The sequence below is a fragment of the Ictidomys tridecemlineatus genome, assembly GCF_052094955.1.
Source record: "Ictidomys tridecemlineatus isolate mIctTri1 chromosome 1 unlocalized genomic scaffold, mIctTri1.hap1 SUPER_1_unloc_2, whole genome shotgun sequence".
Classification (NCBI taxonomy): Eukaryota; Metazoa; Chordata; class Mammalia; order Rodentia; family Sciuridae; genus Ictidomys; species Ictidomys tridecemlineatus.
The window spans coordinates 141786-160934 of NW_027520943.1; positions in this window are offsets into that span (position 1 = coordinate 141786).

Sequence of the window (19149 nt, forward strand, 5' to 3'; positions counted from 1 at the left end):
GGAACAACACAAGAATGTTCTCTCTCATCACTCATATTTAGCATAGAAGTAGAAAACCTAGAGCAATTGGGCAAGAGAAGGAAATAAAAGTGAAGAAATAGGAAAGGAAGATGTCAAATTATCACTGTTTGAAGATGATATGAACATCTGCTTTAAGATTCAAAAGCTCCACCCTAAGGCTGCTTGAGCAAACAAGTTCAGCAAAGTAGCAGGTTACAAAATCAACATATAAAAAATCAATGTCTTTCTTATACACCAATAATGAATCTGCTGAGAAAATAAGTAAGGAAGTAATCTCATTCACAATACCCTCAAAAACAATCCCTAGAGATAAATCTAATCAGGAACAATATATATGTCTACAACCAAAACTATGGAAGAAAAAAGAAAGAAATTGAAGAAGATACAAAATGGGAAGAACCCCCATGTTCATGGATAGACAGAATTAATATGGTTAAGTGGCCATAGTACCACCAGCAATATGCAGATTAATGCAATTCCCATCAAAATAACAATGACATCCTTCACATAACTAGAAAAAAAATTCTTAAAATTAATTTGGAAGAATAAAAGATCCAGAATAGACAAAGAAATTCTAATCCAAAAAGCAATAACAGTACCTGACTTTAAATTATACTACGGAGCTATAGTAAGAAAAACTTCATGGTACTGGTATAAAAACAGATGCATTGGCCAAGGGAACAGAAAGAAGGAATAGACACAAACCTACACAGGTACGGTGGGATGATGCCAAAAATATACATTGGATAAATGATGATCTTTTTGAAAAAATGATGCAGAGAAAACTGGTTATCCATTTGTAGAGGAATAAGACTGTCTCTTGCCCCTTACAAAATCAACTCAAAATGTATCAAAGACCTAGAAATTAGACTGGGAACTATGCAACACCTAGAAGAAAATGTATGGTCAACACTCCAGCATATAGGCTCAGGAAACAACTTTCTCAATGGGATCCTGAGAGCTCAGGAAATAATACAAAGACTCAATAAATGGGATGGAATTAAATTAAAAGTTTTCTAAAGTGAAAAGGAAACAATTAAAAATGTGAAGAGAGAACCTACATTATGTAAAATAAAATCTTTGCTAGCTCCTCTTCTGATGGAGAATTACTATCCAGAATAGAGTAAGAACTCATAAATCTTACCACCAACAAATCTAATAGCACAATTAATTAATGGGCAAATGAACTAAACAGACACTTTTGTAAATAAAAATTACAAATGGTCAACAAGTACAAGAAAAAAATATTCAAAATTATTAGCAATCAGGCAAATGCAGATCAAAACTATGCTGGGATTTTTATCTCACTGCAGTCCAAATGGCAGCCACCAGGAACACAAGTAATGATTAATGCTGGAGAGGATGCGGAGGAAAAGGAACAGTTTACACCATTGGTGTGACTGTAAATTAGGATAGCTATTACAGAAATCAATACTGAGTTTCCTCAAAGACTAGCAGTGGAGCCACCCCATGACCTACTAGGCCAATCCTGAGTACGGATCCTGGAAAATTAAAGTCCCCATACCATAGGGACACACACAGCCATGTTTATAGCAGCACAGTTCACAATAGTGAAACCCCAGAACCAGGCTAGATGCCCATCAACAGATGAAGAGATTAAGAATATATACAAGGGTGTTTTATTCATCCATAGGGAATGAAATTATGTCATTTGCAGGAAAATGAGTGGGAATTGAGAACATTATATTAGGTGAAATAAGCTAAACTCAGAAACAAGGGTCGTACATTTTCTCTTATATGTGGAAGCTAGAGAGGAGAGAGTAGGAAAGGTGGGCAGGGCTCTCCTGAAAACAGAAAGGAGATCAGCAGAGGAAAGGGACCAGGATGGGGGAAGAAGGAGGGGAAAGGGAAAATACTGGAAAATAATGTTGGGCAATTTATATGGTCATACTGTACACAGGTACAACTATGTAATAACGAATCCCACCATTATGTATAACTATAATGTACCAATAAAAATATGGTGGAAAATAATCACATCACAGAGAGTAAGGAGAGGGCAGCCCTTTAGAACACACTGCATGGAAAGTCAGTTCTGGGAAATAGTTATGAAACTTGAATCAGAGCATCACACAGAGGCAGACAAAATAAGACCAATAAGACTATCAGTCAGGACCAAGGCCTGCCAGTTTGAATATCCATTCCCCCAAATCAGCACAATTTTTATCAGAATAAATGAGGCCAAAGAAATGTGGAGAACACGTTATTCATGAAAGGGTTTATGTTCCTTTCTCTTATAAAAGTGCCGCTGTAAAGGAACTTTAGAAACAAAAGAATCCATGGTTTCCCCGAGCAGAAGTACCCCAGTTCTCACCCACACAGCCAATAGTGGGGAAAGATATGACTTTGTTAGTAATGTTTAAAATTATATCCTGCTTGCTTATTTTTGGGCCTTCAATTGCAAGGAAAAAAAAAGGATTTGTATCCAATTACAACAGGATTTTTCCTTATTCAGAAAATTTTCCAAAGCCAAAAAAAAAAATACATGGAAACAGGAAAACCATAAAATAAACATCCCAGTAAGCAGGGAAATATTTAAAATTTTAAAATGCTGTGTACCCAGCTGTTTCTGTTTTGTTGCATATTCATTTACATGAGTGTTTAATAAACAAGCAGTTTTTTTAATCTGCATCTGAACATGAGAAGATTTGTCTACTTATGATGTACAAAGTCAGAAGACTTACCTTCCACCATCCTTGAGAATAAGAAGAGGATTTGCAATGTCATAACGTTCTCTGAGACTAACCCAGCTCACAAATCTGAGTCATAAAACACCTCCATCTAAAGTAAATTCCAAACAGGAACAGGCCCACCAAGTTGCTGGTAAACCTCAGCAACCCACTTGCTGAGGGATAACAGCCTTGATATTCAGTGTCTGCACAAGTCCATAGAATACATATTCCTACCACAGCCGATTCCAAGCTACTAATGTGGTCAGTGAGCACATGGAGGGAAAGAGATTTGCATAAACTTCTCTTGAGAGTGGGTGGGACCTGAGTATTACACATACCTGGATGGCCCCCCCCTCAAGGAAAGAAAATATGTGGAAACACTTTCAACTTTGCAGAGCATGGGAGCCTGCAAAGAAGCAAACTGCCAATGCTTTCACGAATTCCGAGTAAGAGCCATCAGGTACTTTAGGATGTCTGGAGACCCCCAAATGCAGAAAGCATTAGAGGTCCCTCATAAGCTCCTTGCCAAAGGTCTCCCCTGGATGCTCTTGAGGAATACAAGGGGCAGGCCCAAGCGCATAGAGCTCTCGGCTGTGCAGACCTGCAGTTGGTGATTGTGACATTGCCAGGCACACTGTGATCTCAATCTGCCTGGCTCTTCTGTCAAAGTGAGCAGAGGCCTCTTTGGCTAGAAAGGAGCAGAAACTCCTCTCACTGGCCCATGAGCCTCATAAACATTGGTCCAAAAGAATTAACACAGTACCAGCATACCCAGAACTGCAGTATCTAAAGACGGTAATACATTTTGGTCAAGTGGGGTTTATTGCATAAAAGTAAGAATGATATCACATTAGAAAAAAAAACATTTCCAGTTGATTCTCTGTGATGCTGGGATCTTTCCAGTTGATTCTCTGTGATGCTGGAATCTGCAACTGTAGATTCAACCAACTGTGGGTCAAAACTCATTTTTTAATTGCCACTGTATTGAACATAGTGATAATTTTTACGTATACAGGAAGATGTGTGGGGGTCATATGTAAGTACAATTATGTCATATTTAAGGTTCTTGGGTTTGAGAATCTGCTGAGTTGGTATCTGTTGAAGGTTCTAGGGCCAATCCCAAAAATACCAAGATAGTGTTTTACTGGCCTAAGGCTGGACCTGAAGCTTAATGTAGCAGGACAGAAGAGTCCCAGGAACCAAGGCATCAGTGGTCAGTTGATATTTGAGAAAAGGTACCAATGTAATTCAGACAGGAAACTGGAGCTTTTCTGCCGCAGTCTTGCTGCGGCAGGATAGCGGGGGGGGGGGGAGGGGGGGGCACACAAATAACTTGTGTAAGTGTGTAAGTTGATACAGCAGGAGTAGGAGCCCTTTATTGTAGGACAACAGAGCTATTTATACATTCCACACAGCTTATCTTAATTAGCATAAACTAGATACATCAGTCAACCAATAAGGAATCTCCAAACTTAATTGCTTGCTTTTGTTACTTCTCAAACCACTCCCTCTGGCATTTTGCCAGTCACCATACAGACTTGTTTACGAACTCTAACATTCCCCTGGCAAAATACCAGGTGTCATCCTGACTTGTTTACAGACTCTAACACTTTTCAACGAATAATACTGGAACAATTTCACATGCATACAGAAGAGGCAGAGAAAAGGGATCCTAACTTTTAACTTGAACCATATTAAAAATTCAACTTGAAATGAATTGCAAAATTAAATGTACAACCTATAAATACAGCATTTGGAACAAATCATCAGATAAAATATTCATGAACTTGGATTAGGCAAAGGTTTGTCTTATAAATTCAAAAAATATCTGTATGATCAGGAAGCTGTCTTTGGTCTTGTGTCCTGCCCAAAGCTTTCTCCAGAGCATTCTGTGGAGGTCCACAAATAAGATCTTGTGTGCACCTTTAACTCCTGTTGTTTGGGGGGTTCCGGTTGTTCCAAAATGAGGTCGTAGCCCAGACTTGAAATGTGTGATGTGCTTATCTAATACTTCACCAGTGTCCCTAGTATAGAAATAATTCACACAATCTAATAAAATATAGTCTCAAAAATAATGTGCAAATATTTGAACAAATGCATTGTTAACACCTAGGAAAAGGAACTCAGTGTCATTACTCGGTACAGAAATGCAGATGAGGTGGAACATTCCATGCCTGCTAGAATGGCTCAATAAACAAAAGCCAGGTAACACCCAACCCTGAAGAAAATATGGGATGATGGAACTCTCATGTATTCCTGGTGGGAATATAAAATGTTGTTTCCACCCTGGACGACCACTAGTATTTCTTGTAAAGTTGAACACACACTTTTCACATGACACAGACTTTCTCTGCCAAGTGATGACAACTTATCTGGCATGTGCTCTCTGAGCCAATGTTGATGGTGGCTCCCAACAGTATTGTTCTCCTCCTTCTTGAGGAGAAAGACAAAAGCTTCTTCTAAACCTTTCAGCTGACTTTATTTGATTCCTAAGCACTTAAAATATTCTGGTAAACAGAATGCAACCCATGAAGAATGCCAGAAAGGACAGCAGGGTTGGTGTCAGGAGAAATCATCCAACAGCAGGCCTCAGTGCCATATTGAATCCTGCTCAATTGTGCTCCCAGCTCCCTGTGCCTGGAGGCAAGGAATCAAGGCCCTGTTCTCCTTATACACTTACTTCATCCATTTCAATGTCTGATTTGCATTTAGTGGAGGAAAGCCATGTATCATCTTTCTGGAGAAAAAGTAAGCTAAGGAAATCTAGTAAAGTAGATTTTTACTTTTAACAGTACCCCAGTATTACCAGGTCTTGAGGAAAGTCAAATTCTCACAGTGACAGAATCCTTGGTTACCTCCTTGAACAGCTGAGCAGGGATATTCTGCCTTTTTCTCACACAGAGAGCAGAACACGGTGCCACTTTTTATGTTCAGATGGCTATGGAGACCTGACCACATGAGCCTCCCAGGGCGCGCATCTTCAGGCTCTTGTCAGTTATTTATGGTGGAAATACTATTGTGAGATATTAACCTTTATCACCTCCTCACAGTGAGATCCCTGATCATGGCCTCAGGAGAGATGAAAAGAGAGGAAACACAGAAGTTACCTGGGAGTCAGTGGCTGTTGTTTCCTAGAAGGTTTGGTTAGTAGTAACAAGCTTATCAGATCTGCCTGAGAACTTGCTGGTGCAAACTGTTGTTCTGAACATCCCACCATCGTTAACTCATTACCCTAGGAGAGTATTTCCCATTGCACAAGAACTGAAATCGAGGCCCAGAGATGTTCAGTAGGTTGCCCAGGTTCGCACAGCTATGGGATTAGAGCTGGGATTTGGACAAGCAACCTGGATACAAATTCCATGCATTTAAGTTTCCGACTATAAAGGCTTCTTCCATTTTAATGGTTCCCTATGCTGAACTGTTTCCAGAAAGCTTAGTCAACTGTAACAAGAACTAAAAGCAATAATGTTCCTGGGAATATTGGAGGCCTTTGGCTATAAACACTAGGGCAGGGGGATTAATCAAACTGACTGACACAGCACTGGTCCTCCCGGTGCTGTGTCCGAGGATGGAGATGGATGCTCTCAGCAAGGATGCCTGGAGAAAGAGATCAGAGGAGAAAGGCTGCGTGAGGGAGCTTTGGATTCAGGTCCCTGCTTCCCGAGCCTTTCAGCAGCCGGCGCTCATTCAGACTTAGTCAGAGACAGAGAAAGGAGCGCAGACCCCGCTCCTGTGCCAGGGGCCCTGGGCTCCACATTCAGGCCTCTCTTTTCCTGTCTTTACCCTTTCCATCTCCAAAGCCAGATCCTCCCCAGAATCAAAGGAAAATTAGTGTCATTGAAGAGTCTGGAGGCCTCTTTGAAAGAGCCCACACCTCTGCAAGGTCTGGTTGTTACATTGATTTGCTTATATCTCACTTCCTGGTGATCCATGATACATTGTTACAATTAGGTAGGAGAACACCCAAGTTTGTAAGTCACAGAAGCTTTATGCTGTGGGCTGCGGTCCTGAGGTGGAGGGGTCTTCTGTAGCCTCCATCTTGGCTTGACTCAGTCGCTGCTGCACCCCAAACTCACTTATCCACATAAAGCCCAAGTACTTGACTATGACATTAACTTCTCAGCTATAACATAGAAATAGAAATTTCCTGCTTAATAATTAGAATGTGAAGAAAAAATATTAATAGAGCCATATAATTTGTTTTAAAATAATGAGTGGAGTACAGTGGTGCTCCCTTTCCAGGCACTCAAGGGGCTGAGGCAGAAGGATCACTGGAGCCCAGGAGCCCTGATCACTTACCTGGTCACTCACCTGGTAACTCACCCAGAGGCCCTGGGCTCCACATACAGCATCACACACACACACACACACACACACACACACACACACACAGAGAATGAACTGATTGCAGAGTTACAAAGGTTATTTGTTTTCAAAAGGGCGAGGTGCCCATTTTTAATCTCCAAAGTTCCTGCTCTCCATAGTTTAGAGATGATGACATCTCTGGCAGTCTTGGGAGTGCTTCCTAGCCAACACACTCCTCTCCAATCTGACTGCACCAACACCCTGACAGGGCACTTTCAGAAATAAGTATCTTCCATTCTTATGGGGAGAACAGATGTACATACTTAAAAATTCAACTAGGTCCATCCATAAACATTTTTTTTGAACTTACAAAGATACCTTTCAAACTTTTGTCAAGATCAGCCCCATTTTTAAAATTGTGCCTGAAAAGAAAGGGTTGCAGGGATTATTTTAGCTCTGAGTTTTCAAGTGTTTGACATGAAAAGCAGTCTCAAAGCCAATGCATGCCCTTACCCTCTAGATTATTTATCTCCTATAAACTCAAATATTCAAGCTGCATCATGAATATATGAACTTTCTGAAAAAGCCAATTAATTACCACCCCCACTGACCCGTGGTGTCTAGTCAACACCGAGGCTGCTCCCTTTGTGCATCGTGAGAGAGGATGAAAGAGCAGAACCTGTTCATCAATTGCTATTCAGAACCAAATCTTCCTGCATCATGATTTTTTTTCTTTTTGACTATTTTCCTGTCATTGTGACTAGATTATCTCACTGTTAGAATGTCTCACCTGAGCATGTGAATCCTCCAAAATGACTTGGGCCTCAAAGAAGAAAACCAGAGGTGAGAATAAGCAAGCCACAGCCAAGAGTGGGGACCATCTACCTTCTTCCATGCACTTGATTTTCCTGAGAGCAGCAGCAGGGCCTTGTGGAGCCTGGAGCTGGAGGACAATGGCCTGTGCAGAACAGCACCCACCCAAAGAGGGCTTTTAACCCCATGTCTGTGAGTTTACTTAAAGTCGCAGGTGTTTGCTTTGTGAATTCAAGGGTCAAATGAGAGACCAAGGAAACGATAGAGCATGTGCCCCTGGCTCAGCCCGAGGATGGAGTTAAGAAAACGGGAAGATAGGATTAGGAACAGGGAAGTCTTTAAATCATGGGGTCAACAGGAGGGTGCTCTTTTTCTACTTTTCTCTCTTTCTTAGGTTAGTGGGATGAATGTGTTTTACTTCCATGGTTAAAAGAAAAGCAAAGGGAAGCATCCTGTCAATGTCATTGAAGGGAGTTCAAATCTAAGAACAGGAAGGCTGGGCAGGGAGACAGGTGACAGGAGAACTGCTTCCCCCTGGCCTGTTCCCTCCCCATCCTCAGGAGGCCCCTTCATGGAGACAACATGGCTGAGGAAGCCCCACACATAACCTCTGGGTGCCTGTGTCTCAGAGAGGTGGGGAGGCAGAGAGAAACCGGGCTCTGGTTTCCCCAGGTAGGAAATGAACGTGCCCTGGCCAACTTCGTCATTCCCATTTGGGTCACCTCATGGCCCCAGCAACAAGGAAAGCTTGGAAAATAAGTGTTCCACAAAGGCCACTGGAAGGCCAGCATAGCTTGCTAATCTGTATCCACACTCGGCCAGGCGCTGCCCAGAGCAGAACTGGGGTGCAATAGCAGGTGCCACAGCAGCAGCCTCCATGGCCCAAGGGTGCCAGCTAACATTGTTACCACCCAGCAAGAGCCTGTGGCTGGGCGTGAAGAGAAGCTGAGGCCAGGGCGCTGGGTTCTGCAGTAACAAAGAGCTTATGTGCAAGGTTGGCAAGAAAGGGGGCCAGGAAACAGCAAATAAAAGGAAAAACTCTCAAATCTGCCTCTGGGTCAGGTAGTGCCAGAAATTTTTTGCAGAGGTTTGGAGGTGAGAAACTGCTGGTCAGACTGCTAAAGGGGCTCTTCTGCACATGCGCACATGGTCACTGTGCCTCATGACCTCGGCTCCAAAAGATGGTGTGAGCTGTCAGTCATGCTATTTTACTTCCTGCAGTGTGTGAACTGTGAATGTTTATACGCAGTCACAGCGTAATGATGTTCTTCACCATGATGGACTGCCTGCATGGTGGTAGGGGTCCCCTGGAGATGTTCTGCTATATTAGTTTGTGTAAGTACTCTATCATATTTGCACACCTGGGAAAATGGGAAAAGTGTTTTGGAACATAGCTGTGTGGCACGTGTGCATGTGTGTGTGTGTGTGTGTGTGTGTGTGTGTACATGTTTGTGTGTGTATATGTGTGCATGATATATATGCATATGGACATAAGCATGCATATCCATGCAGATGTGCATACATTTATCTCTGTGTATTTGTCTGCATGGACTGCTGGGGTAATGACCTAGCAGAGTCCAGGGAGTCCTGAAGGATGAGTGGTGTCGGTGAAAAGATGAGACAGGAGTCGTTACGTTGGAGCAATCTCCAGAGAGAGAGCTAATGCAGCTTTCTCTGGGTCATCTTTTATTACAATTTTTCTCATCATTATAGATTCAGAATATATCATTGATTATATAATTTAAAACTTTGCCAAGACATGACATTTCCTTAACCATGATTGGGGGTACAAAAAATGTAACATTAATTTACATTTTTTCAGGATATGACCTTCAGTTATATAATTATTAAAAGTACAGAATCATTAATAAAATATGTCACTAATTTATATTTTTCAGATTTTCCCAAGATTTACTATTTTTCCCAATATATGCTATTTTCTTATCAACTAATGCCAAACTATGTAACCAGACTCTAAGTCTCCTAACTAATCATTAACCTACAGTACATTTGTACTTTATTTCTAATGTAAAATTCCCATCTAAAAAAGTCCCTTTAAATCTTATATTTAAAACATCCTAAAGTTTACAAATCATTCTTTAAACATATCAGAAACCTATACAACTAAAAACTTAAGAATTTCTAAACTTAAGAATCTAAATAAAATAATATTTCTAACATTATTCTAAAACTGTGTCTTATAAAGCTGTTTTAATTAATTCCTAAATTTATTCTAATAAAACTGTTTGAGCTGCTTTCTCAAAGAGTTTCTTTGTTTCTCAGTCAAGGTACACTAGTTCTCATATCTTTATAATCTTTCTCAATAGAAAGTTCTAAACATCAATCCACTTTCCACCAATATTAACTATGCTCATCATATATCCCTATGTAAAGAAAGAAAGGGTTTATAAAAATAGAAGAATATATCTTTATATGTTTTAACTTTCTTAAGTGTATAATATAACTTTCCTTAATCAAAAATGAGACTACATGTGGTGAACTTTGTAAAATAAGCATACTGATTAGGTTTTCTAAGAGGCCGGAAATATGGGCTTGGGTTCTAGTTGATATAATCAATGTGATGCCTAAAATTCTCATGACCTTTCAAAGGATGATTGTTGTCCATTATCAGGTTTGTCCACAATGTACTGAGATAGAAGAACAGCCTTCTACTTCGTCCTTGATATGCTGAGGGGTAGTAGAACAGCCTACAAGGAATGAACTACGTGTTATGTTCTAGCCATCTGAAATTTAATTTGTTTGGAGTTTAACATACTCATTCCTCCTGTCAGAAACATAAGCATGAAAAGGCAAAGTCCCAATTACATAAAAAAAGGGTCTCATGGTTTCAGTTTCCCACCAACCAGCATGGCTTTGCCCGCATTCATCCTCACTGTGACCCTGTCAAGACAGTGGGAGAGCGGCTTTGCCAACACTTTTTCTCACTGTGACTCTGTCAAGACAGTGAGTGGGGGATCACCTTCACCAATGGACATATGTGTACCTACATATATAAAATAAACAAAACCTCATAGAAACACAACAGCATACACTGGCACTCTTCCAGGGTCTGAGGGACTGGGTCCAGGAGCCCCAGAGTTGAGGGCCAGGCCCCAGGCAGTACCTTCTTCCCCAGGCACAGCCCAAGCACAATGCCCTGCACCTCTCCACCAGCAATCCCCCTTGGCTATTTGTCAGTGGACCTATGAAGGTTACACAAGGGCCCCCACCCTACTGCTCCATGACTTGTGCATTCTTGAGAACAATTCTCCCATGTAAGCACTGACAGCAGTCCCCAGAGGAAGAGGTTACTTGTCTTACCCAGAGATTGTCACCAGGAGATTCCCTACTTTCAAATAGAGAGAGAAATAGTATTAACTACCTTTTATTTAGACAAAGCCTTGCCCTTTCTAGTCTTCACTTTTGAAAGCAAAAAATAATTCTAGGGGCAGCAAGGATAAATCACACAAATGGAATTAGAGATGTTTTCTTCTTCATGCAAGAATGGCTTAAAAAGAACCTCTTGGGACAAGTGGAAGGAAGGGGGAGGGAGGCTATGCTTTCTGCTCTGGGTGATAAAGGGATGCAGAGGGGAAACACAGGTCAAATCACGTCCCTCAACACTCTCAGCAAAGCCAGAGTCCCCACCAGGTGCAAATGGAGCATAGTCTGCATGTTGCATAACAGGGAATGTGATTGTTTTGAAGCCCTGTTGTATTAGATTCTTTAAACAATAAACATATGCTAGATTCAAAGAAATGCGAGGTGGAGAGACTTCAGAAAAATTTTAATGTTTAATTTTTGTTAATGATTAATTGTTCATTCATGTTTCCCATCTCCCTTGGAGGCTTTTTCTGAGGCAAATCCTAGAGGAACAGAATATGGAGAGAATTTCAGGGCTTGTGGGGAAGTAGTCATTCTCCCTCCTTCTCTTCCCCAGGATGTGTCTGTTAGAACGTATGCTAAGTGCAGTGAGTGACCAACATCCCTCCCTGGCCTGGCCTGGGGAAGAAAGCTTCACAGGAAGAATATAGGTAGGCCCCGTGCTGTGGGATGGGGGCAGTGAGACCCACTAGGCCACCTCCCCTCCTGAGCTTCCTCTGTGCCTTCTTCCCTCCATTTCAAAAAGATTTTGCAAAATGATTGTATCTCAGGGATTGAGAAAGGACAGAAAATCACTGTGGGTAATGACAGGGCTGGGTGATGGGGCTCCCTGCACCACTTCTGAAGGCTGCTGTTGCAATGACCTTCAGAATATGCTTTGCACTGATTATGTGGAGAATTTACTTTAGAGGGAGAGCCATTGAGTGCAGGAGAGAAGAAAGAAGTGGGGCTGGGGTGAGACCACTGCTTTCTACGGAAATGACAGGTCCTTCTTTCTTTCAGGAAGGAGGCACAGTTTGGGGAGCAGAGGGCAGTGGGGTTTGGCTACAGGAAGAAGTGCAGCATGAAGAGTTATGTAAAGTGTGCCCTCGCTGATGCATCTGGTTTTGGGGAAATGGCCTTCCTCCCCTGGCAGGTCACCTCTCAAGGGGGCAACTAGAATTGAGGAGCCAACAGCCATCTCTCTGAAACCTGGGAGTTGAAACACCAAATACTTCAACCTGGATTGTTTTTTTCCATGCCCAGAAATCAGGCAAATACTCTAGTCTTGGGTATTGATATTCCACCAACTTATTTTGTCTGTGTTTATTCTATTTTCTTGCCTCTCCAAGCCCTGTTCCCTCTCATTGGTGTCATGATTAAAGTGTGAGACTAAGGACAAAGGGAGAGATTTTAGCTAGTGAGGTTTCTGCCCAGAGATTAGCAAAGCATCTCCTACTGTCGGCCTGAGAGTGGGAGGGCAGGGAGGGAAAGTGTCTGTGGATGAGAGGACTGTTTAGCAACCATCAATAAGAAAATTCTGGAATATGCAACAATATGGATAAGTTTTGAGGTCATCATGCTGTGTGAGGAAAGTTGGGTAAGAAAAAGCCAAGTCTTTATGATTCCATCTATGTAGTCTCTAAAACAGTAAAATCGTCAGCAACCGAATGAAATGGTAATAGAATGGTGGTGACCAGGGATTGTGGGGAAGGGGAATGGAGAGTTACCAATCCAGGACCATGAAGGGTCAGTCTAGCTAAGTGCTACTCTCCAGAGACTGGAAATGGAACGTTGTACCCATGATAAGAACATTTCTTATAAACTTCACCTTTTTTTATAAGAGGACTGATTTCACAGTGTCCTTTACACATACACACACACACACACACACACACACACACACACACACACACACACTGAGTGTTTGCTGCATGAAGTTCTCTTCTCACAGATACAATAACATGAAAGCATTGTCGGGATGAACCCTCCAGGATCCTGGGTCTCTGAGTAGCTACAGCGAGTGTCGCCCTCTCTGAGCCACAGTGGGCACTCATGTACCTCAGAGCAACTGGCTGAGTAAAACCAGCCTCAAAGAGCAGAGTGCACAATGTAATTTCATTGATTTAAAATTCTAGACAATGCAAACACTCAGTGATCAAATGCTGATCCATTGTTTCCTGTAGATGGAGCTGGTGAGAGGTGACTCGGGGGCACCATACGGCCAACTCCTGCCGGTGCTGGCTCTGCTCACTGTCCCCTTGTCCTGGTGGGTTCAGGGTGTGTGTGTGACTATGTGTGAAGCGCATCCAATGGTACACTGAAAATACATGTAGACTATTTTATCAATGATGTCTCATTAAAGGTATGAAAGACAAGCATGCTGCTTTAGAACTAATATGATGTTATACAAAATTAAGTTTCCTTAGAGCTTTAATCTTTTGAATGCCACACAAATGAACATTTAAACACCTACTTGGCAATGAAAGATTATGTCCCGATTATTTAATAGTGAGGATGGATGATAAGCAAGAAACCTTGGCTTGGAAGTAGAAGGTATTTCATTGTCTATTTTTCCGTTTTGTCTACGGGGGCAGGAGGACACTCTAAGGAGTTCAAATGTGCATCGTGTGGGCTCAAGAGGTAGCATCAGAAAGGTGCCCAGAGCCCTGGCAAGTGAAGGCTGTGCTCCAGGTGATGAAAGGCACAGCTGGCCCTGTGCAAATGAGGTGGTCCTGGGTTGGAATTTTTGGAGAATCTGCATGTGGATTAACTTAGATTTCTTACAGAGGGAGTGCCAGGATTCCTGAGACCTCCTCAGTTGTGTGGGATAATTTGTGGGAATGCTTCTCAGGCTCCAAAGTGGTACCAGGAGAAGGAAAAGGCACAGGGTGAGGTATTGGGAAGCCAGGTGCAAAGCTCCAGATTCTTGTCCCAGGGCAGCCACATGGGTGGGACACACTAAACATGTCCGGGACACATTGTGACAACACAGGTGAAAGGCGGTCTATCAGGAAGCTTGCCTGAGCCTGTGAGTTTATTAGAAGTGGCTGATATGGACATGTACCAAAGTCCCAGACTCCCAGAAGGAGTCCTCTCCACAAATGAGATTAATTGCACAAAATCTCTGTGCTGCAGTTTTGCTGGGCCAAATAACAGGGGGTGACAAGCAACTTGAAGGTTGAAGTGGGAACTACTTTATTGCGAGTGAGTTCCGCAGGAACTGAGCGAGATCTCAAAGTAGCGGGCAACCGAGGTAGCAGGAGCCGCTTTATTGCGGGACAGCAGAGGTATGTATACCTAACTGATTACACACAGCTTGACTCAATTATCATCATCTAGATACAGCAGTCAGCCAATAAGGAAACCCCACCAATTTCATGGCTCAGTGGTGTTGCCTTACAAACCACTCCTCCTGGCAAACTGCCAGGTGCCATCTTGACTTGATTTCAGCCCTCAACACCTCTGGACAAATTGGTCCAGCATGGTTCAGAGTCCTCAGTGTGCAGAACACTGTAACATGAAAAGTGGCTCAAGAGCTCCTTCACCAGGTGCAGTTGAGAGCCAGCCAGAAAAATAGGCCCCACAGCCAATCCATGAGCTTTGGGGAGCTTAGACCTGCATACAGGGACATTTATGAAAGGTCTCAATTTGTTGATGTTATCATAATAGGAGCTTATATGCATATTCACAAAGAAAAACTGGCAATATTGAAAACATTGAATGTAAAATTAAAGCATTATCCCTTGCCTGGCTCACCACCACGAGCTAATATTATTGATAAATGTGCAATTATTTTGTGTGTGGCAAAGTGTAGCACTCTTTTTCTGTCTGTGGGTTTTAAAAAGAAGTCAGTGGAGTTTTTGTGGCCAGAATTTATTTCAGAGAATGCAAAACTATCACTCAACAAATTAGTAGGAGTTGCCCACCAAATGCCACTCACTGCAGAAACATGCAAACAAGCCAGAAGAGATGGGATCTGGGTCCCTGTTCCTCAGTGATGCTGTTGAGTGGCACTGATGATTTCTCTGAACTGACTCTTTCATTTTCTTAAAGGCACAGGACTCTCCTCTCCCAGAGGGGAAACACCCTTGGTAGGGCACCCACCTGGCTTTCCTGAGTGTCTCTCTTTCATTCAGCAGAGTGGGCTGCTCTCCCCTGGTCTTGCCTAGCAATTAATCCTACACCGCAAGCACCAACTGCATTGGTCTCCATCAAAAGGATTAGGTTTTCCAGAATCATATTCTATATACTTTGTATTTATTTCTATTTTTGCACCATGGCTTGTTTCGTTTAGTTGTTTTTGAGATCCGTTAATGTTATTGCATGTATCCACAGTTTATTTCCCTTTTCTGCAGGGTTGCTTGAGAGGTCTGATTATTCTGTATTACATTCTTGTGGAATTTATATATTTTCATATGTGTAAATATTTGAGTGGACTCTAGTTGTTCATTATTACAGATAACATCTTTGTGAACATTTCTGTTTTTGTTAGCTTTTTTAACCACTGTGACCAAAAAAAAGACTAGCAAAACAAAGGAAGAAAATTTATTTTGAGGCTCACATTTTTAGAAGTTTCAGTCCATTGATGGCTGGCTTCATTCCTCTGGGCTCAAGATGAGGCAGAACATCATGGGAAAATGTGTGGAGGAGGCAAACTGGTCAGAATTCGGCCACCAAGAATCATACAGTTTTCACTCTCCAGAGATAAAATATATGCCCCCAACACATGCTCCCAATGACTCACCTCCTCCAACCACATCCTACCTGCCTACAGTGACCACAAAGTTAATCCCTATCAAGAGATTAATGCACTGATTAGGTTAAACCTCTCATAACCCAACATTTCATCTTTAAACTTTCTTGTATTGTCTACTCATGAGCTTTTGTTGGACACATCATGTCTAAACCATAAAAATTTGTGTGCTCATATTTTTGTGGAAAAAGACTTTTCATTCTTTTTTGATAAATGCCTAGATCAGAGGGTAGCTGAATTCTTAATATATTGCCAAATCCTTTCTGGAGTGATTGTGCTGTTTTGTATTCCCACTTCCAGTGTCTGAGGACCCCAGCTATTTGTTCCACAGCCAATGCACTTCATAATTTTAATCTTTTCATTTAAGCCATTATAGTGTGTGTGGAATGTATCTCCCCATAATTTTAACTTGCATTCCTGATGACTAATGGGGGTGAGTATCTTTTAGAATACTAACTGGCCATTCATATATCTTCTTTTGTGAATTCTCAGTTTAAGTATTTGGGCCATATCTTATTAGTGTGTTTGCCTTATTATTAATTTATCAGAGAACTTTATATAATCTAGATATAAATACTATATGTGTGGTGTCCCAGTTTGTGGAATGTATTTTTTCTTAATGATGATATTTGGGGAGCAGAATATTTTAATTTTGATGAAATTTAACTCACTATTTTTTTTTTTAGAACTAAGCCTCTCTTTGTCTTAAGAAATCTTCACCTACCCCACATATCACCACATCTAGGGAGGGCATTTCCCACTGTAGAAGCCAGTCATTCATTTTACTTTTAGTTCTTCAATCAGTATTTGCCTTCTTCAGATACTTAGCCCTGACATTGCTGCTTGGAGAAGGTCAAAATCAATCTGGACTCCTTTGGACAGAGAAAGTGACCAGACTATGTGGATTGAGCAGAAGTAGAAGCAGAGAAGAAGAGAAGCAGTCTTTGGAAGAGTTGAATGAGCCTTTCTCCCAAGAGCCCTCCACCTAAGCCCAGAGTTGATGTCCGATGATCATTATTCTGCAAGGTGAACCGTTCAGGGTCCTGCTTTCATGCAGATGCAAACTGCCCTGCTGACCTGAACAGAGCCAAGTGCTTCATTCACAGTAGCTCTTGGGAGGGGAGTTTGGTTTTCAGCCGATGTCAGCCCATAGGGTAACTGCAAAGAACTACATAGGAAATGGCATAGGTCTATCAGGAAGGGCCAAGGGACAAGAAGTCTAATCCACATCATGTGGCCATATGTTTATGAATGAGTTTCCCTGGTGCTGAGAGGTGTCTGTGGCTGCTTGTGACTTCCTACACAGACTTTTCTGCTCAAATCTCTGCATTGGCACACAGCTGCTATTCCCCATAGGCAGGTAGGAGAACCAGGGTCAGCCTTCTTAGTCCTATGGACACCTGTACACTCCTCAGCATGACTCATTAAGAGAAAGGACAATAAGTCTTTCCAGGAAAATAGGAGTCTGGAGTGTGGACATATTGCCTGGATCTATGCTGTTAACATAGAAGATGCCATTAAAACAGAAATTTTAGTTATGCTGGGTCTGTAACCACAGTGTTCACCACATTTTCAGATCATACAAAGGGCCAACATCCCACTACTGCAGTAGCTGATGTCACTAATAAGTAGACATATTAATACCTTGAGGTATCCAGGAGTTAATCACACAGTAATGAGGAGACAGAATCCATGCGTGGGCCTCCTTACCCACTCTGCCACTCTGCCTCTGTTGGAGCTAAAGGCGAGGACAGACCAGTACAGCTGTGGCGTTGAATGTGGGCTCAGAAAGGGTGAACTTGGTGCACCAGCCCTTAGGTTTGCATCCTGCTTACTCTCCTGTAAGCTGAGAGTCCTGTGGGGTGGGCTCTCCCATCAGTTCCACACCTCAGTATCTCAGTGTTCTTGCCCATGCAATGGAGATAGGATAGTCCCCCCTCGAAGGCTGTGTGACAGTGAGGAGCAGATGCAGTTACTGGCTGAGTAGGAAGAATTCCATAGAAACTGACTTTCAAGGGAGGATGTAAATCCACCACCCTCCCCAGCGATGGTCCTCCCAAGTGGGCGGGGCCGGCTGTGTGCTTCCTTCCTTCCAGAAGGAAGTGGGAATTCCCAGCCTCTCCTCCTAACCTACCTGGGTTCTTTGGAAACTGACTCACTGATGTGATGCTCCGTGACTGCTGCAGGGTGCTCTCTGATTGGAAGGACAGTGTGCAGACCTGTTAATGCTCCTGTTCTCTCTGCATTTCCGACTCTCCCCCCTGCTCTGCTCTGCTCCCACAGACACCCGGGCCTTCTGCATTCACTTGCCTTTTCTTGTGTATAAAAGAATATTAGGCAAACTATGTTTGGTTTTCTTTTTGTAAAAACTAACTTTATTAAATTATGTTAGTCAACTGGAGAGGCCCAGAAAGAGGAGGAGTGGCCTGGGGGTCAGCGCGATGGCAGGAGAGGCCTGTACGCTGGGGGCAGTGAGGTGAAGACGAGTCTCCTGGGGCAGCTGCAGTGGTGTTTCTGATGAGAAAAAGTGGGGAAGAGGATTGAATGTGCTCAGACCAAATCTGTCCATTCCCAGAGGACTTGCCTGTCAGCCCAGAGCTCCTATCTCCCCAGCCACTTGGCATTGCAGGCCCTTTGTCCTGAACTGTCACTGTCTGGGTCCAGGTGAGTAAGTCAGGCTGACCTGGAGCTCCGTGTTAGAGAATCTTCTCCCCTAACCAACCCCAACCATGATCTGCAGCCTGCCCACCACCACCCCCACTGACCTGAACAAGTGACACCTAGGTCCCTTTCCTTCTATACCTAATATATCAGTTTATTCCATACCTAGGATGGGGGGTGCTTTAATGGAATCTTCTCAGAAATCCAACAAAGATGAAAGGTCTATGTATAGGCCAGAATGTGAAGGTCTAAGTTCTAGATTGGTGAACTCTTGAGTTCCACTCTTCTCTGTCCCACTCAAAATATTATCCATAGAGTAAAAAATTCACCACTGTTGATTATTATTAAAGATGTTCATTAGATGAGAACCCCAGAAACAAAACTTGACAAATGAACTGAGGACAGAATGGTCATATATACATGTGTGTGTCCCTTGTTCTGAGAGAGAAAATATGTCCAATAGGATGCAACGCCAATGCTCATAATGCTCATGATTCATTGACCATGTCATGACTCTGATTTTGGCTCCAGTCAAAT